At 33.4% G+C, this 3042-nt stretch overlaps 1 protein-coding gene across 1 annotated transcript in view; it reads left to right on the top strand.

Moving 5' to 3' along the window:
- The window catches only part of LOC121389536 (transcription factor MafB-like), a 3742-nt gene extending 1505 nt beyond the window's left edge, over positions 1-2237 (top strand). The window contains exon 1 of the mRNA XM_041521202.1: positions 1-2237. This exon is cut by the window's left edge and continues 1505 nt beyond it. The gene's annotated coding sequence lies outside the window, so the exon portion shown is untranslated.
- The last annotated feature ends 805 nt before the right edge of the window (positions 2238-3042 follow it).

The following is a 3042-nucleotide window of genomic DNA, read 5'->3' as shown; positions in this document are numbered from 1 at the left end:
CGAGAAGTTGTCGTGTTGACTGTTTGGCACGGTGCCAGGCGATCAGCTGATTGAGGCCAACTTCCAGCCAGCCGACAGCTCAGTACAGTGTCCTACATTTTTCCTGCACACAGTTTTTTTTTTTTTCTTCTTCTTCTTCTGCAGTGCGAATTTTCTTTCAGGTTTCAACTAAGTGCACTTGTTAACTTTTAAAATTTTGATTGCATGTGTAATTTATTGCACCGCGGTTATGACATGAAAGCATGCTATTCACTAATGCTAGTTAAAGCAACATAGGTAGCTCTGTATCAAGTTCTTGGTGTGGCTGGGCCACAGATATGAAGTGAAAGTGGTGTTTTATGTGCATATTGCCATGCCTACAGGCAGAATATTCACAAATGATTGATAGATCACTTGGGTGGGGTTTTTTTTTTTTTTTCTTCTTTCCCAATACAAACCACTGACCAAATAAAATTAAATAATTTGGCATTATTTGCATTCAGTGAAAATTGTCCAACTATCAAAAGACAGGGCTAAAGTATTTTTGTCTTTAGCAGGGTTTTTTTCCACAATTATTAACAGTTCAAAAGAGACCATTCTTAAGTTTGCTGGTATTGTAACCTGTTTCTGCCCGACAGACTTTCCAATGACTAGAAGTACAAATAAAATGCATTTTCTTGTGATGGCCAATGTATGAGACCAGTATAATATGTATGAGACTAGTATAATATAATATGTATAAGACTAGTATAATATAATATGTATGAGACTAGTATAAGACTAGTATAGTATAATATGTACGAGACTAGTATAATATGCCAGCTGTTTGTGAATACCAGAAGTAGAGACTAGAATTTACTTCCCAATAATTTCATAGGTGAATTTTTATTTATTAGGATCCAGTAAAATTACGTTTCAGCATTAGGAATGCATGTACAAGAAACACATTGAATGTATTTTAAACAAGAAAATATATTTAATATGTCATCTTAGTTGTTAATGAAGCTCTGTTAGAAGCATTTTACAATGGCAGCAAACTCTGAGACCGAACCTTTAAATAATGTATTCATGCAGGCCTGCAGGCATGACGTTTGAAGTGGGGCAAAAGTGCCTCGCATATATATGATATCTATTAAAGACCAGCGTTTTGTACCCCCAGTTCCTACAAGCATGTTACCGGTCCCCCTGGTGTTTGTGAAATGTTAAATTTAATTTTATGTGACATGACAGGGTACCTATCTTTAGAAATAGTCGGGTCAATCACTTTAAAAAATGCTGAGTCAAATAAGATTTACAAAGTTTATTTTTGTATTACACAGATAAAAGTTACATGTATTTACAATGCAAGCCTGTGAGTAAACAGAACAGGCTTCTGCTCATAATTATACTCAACAAACTACTCAAGGGCCAGTTGATGTGGGCAACTTTTAATCATAAATGATTACTGTTTGAAAAGAAAATGCAATCTTTGTATGCTTTGTAAAGCCAAAAACAAAATTCATCAAGAAAAATGCTGAAAATATCCACCGGCCCTTAAAATTAATGTTGTTGAGTGTACTGTCACCGCCCCACCAAACGTGTGTAGTCCTGATAAACCTGTCTACGATAAACCAATCTAGAAATAACAGCTCATAAGCAGGGATCGAAATAACAATCTCTGAAACGTTAACAGCAGTGTCCATTGTTTTACGCTTCACATGACCTGAAAGTTCATTATATACATGACTTGTGCAAACTAACCAAGCAGAGGCTGCTTCTACTGGGCTCACCCTGTCCAGTGACAAATTATCCAAAGTGGCTACAACATTAAATCTTTGGCTAATAAAATATTAATTAAATTAACAACATTTTAATAAATTTCAAAGAAATATTCAACATTTGAAAATTGGCTAAACCAAAATTTGTTCCAGTGTGAACCGTGTATTTCTCAAACAACTTGAATTCTGACTTGCATTTCTCAAACAACTTGAATTCTGACTTGCATTTCTCAAACTGACTTATTAAGACAAAAACTTAATTTAATACAAAATTTAGCAAACAACTTTGGAATAGGATAAAACGTTTAATTTAAATTGTCATGAAAACTCTGGTGTTAGCATGATCATGTGACTACTCTTAGTGGCTAAGCCAGGGATCATGTTGAACATTATTTATATTTTAAATATTTCATCAATATATATATTTATTATATAACATTTAGTGAAATATCTTAAAATAAAAGTGTTATCAGTCACTCAGTGACAACACATTTTAGAGTGAAACTTTCACTATTTCACTCTAAAATGTGTTATCGTCACTGTAGAAAGTTATTGTCACTGTAGAAAGTGTTATCTTCACTGTAAGAAAGCCGGAACTGTTTTGCTGCTAGCATTTTAAAAATAAAGGTGAATTGCCAAAGGTTATATAATAAATAGAACATTTCATGTTTTTTGTCAAATATGATTTATATCTCGTCAAGTGAACTTTACAATTATATCACACTCGTTGAGCAAGTGCAACTCATGAAATATGATTGCAAACTTCACTCGATGAGATATAAATTATATTTGACAAAAAACATGAAATATCATATATACAGTATATATATATATATATATATATATATATATATATATATATATATATATATATATATAAAACCAAACCCTCCTTTCGCCCTATATACCGTCCTATTTTCAGTAGGTCATGTATTTTTCTTAGCAAGACGTATTTGTGTTGACCTGCTATTTTAAAATCTAAGTGCAGGCCATGCATACTTTACTTCCTATTTAGTGCCGTGATACGCTGCCAACCAATTGCCTAGGCTTCCTTGCAGACCCCTGTCAAGTGGCCACTAGTTGTTGTTATAGTAGTTTCTGTGATATTCGTACCAAACAAGAGCAAAGTGTGTAGACCATGTGCTGCAGTGCGGCACAACATGTCATTTGTTTACCACGTTGACATATTTATGTGTATACAAACTGGTATTGTGTTAAATTGTTATGTTTAATTGCATTAATCAATTGTTCACCACCAACACAAGTTGAGTGTATGCATTTAGTTTACGAATGTATGATACACATT

The sequence above is a fragment of the Gigantopelta aegis genome, chromosome 14 (genome assembly GCF_016097555.1).
Source record: "Gigantopelta aegis isolate Gae_Host chromosome 14, Gae_host_genome, whole genome shotgun sequence".
In the NCBI taxonomy this organism is placed as follows: Eukaryota; Metazoa; Mollusca; class Gastropoda; order Neomphalida; family Peltospiridae; genus Gigantopelta; species Gigantopelta aegis.
The sequence above is the reverse complement of the archived record's forward strand: the minus strand, read 5'-3'. Positions and strand labels throughout refer to the sequence as shown.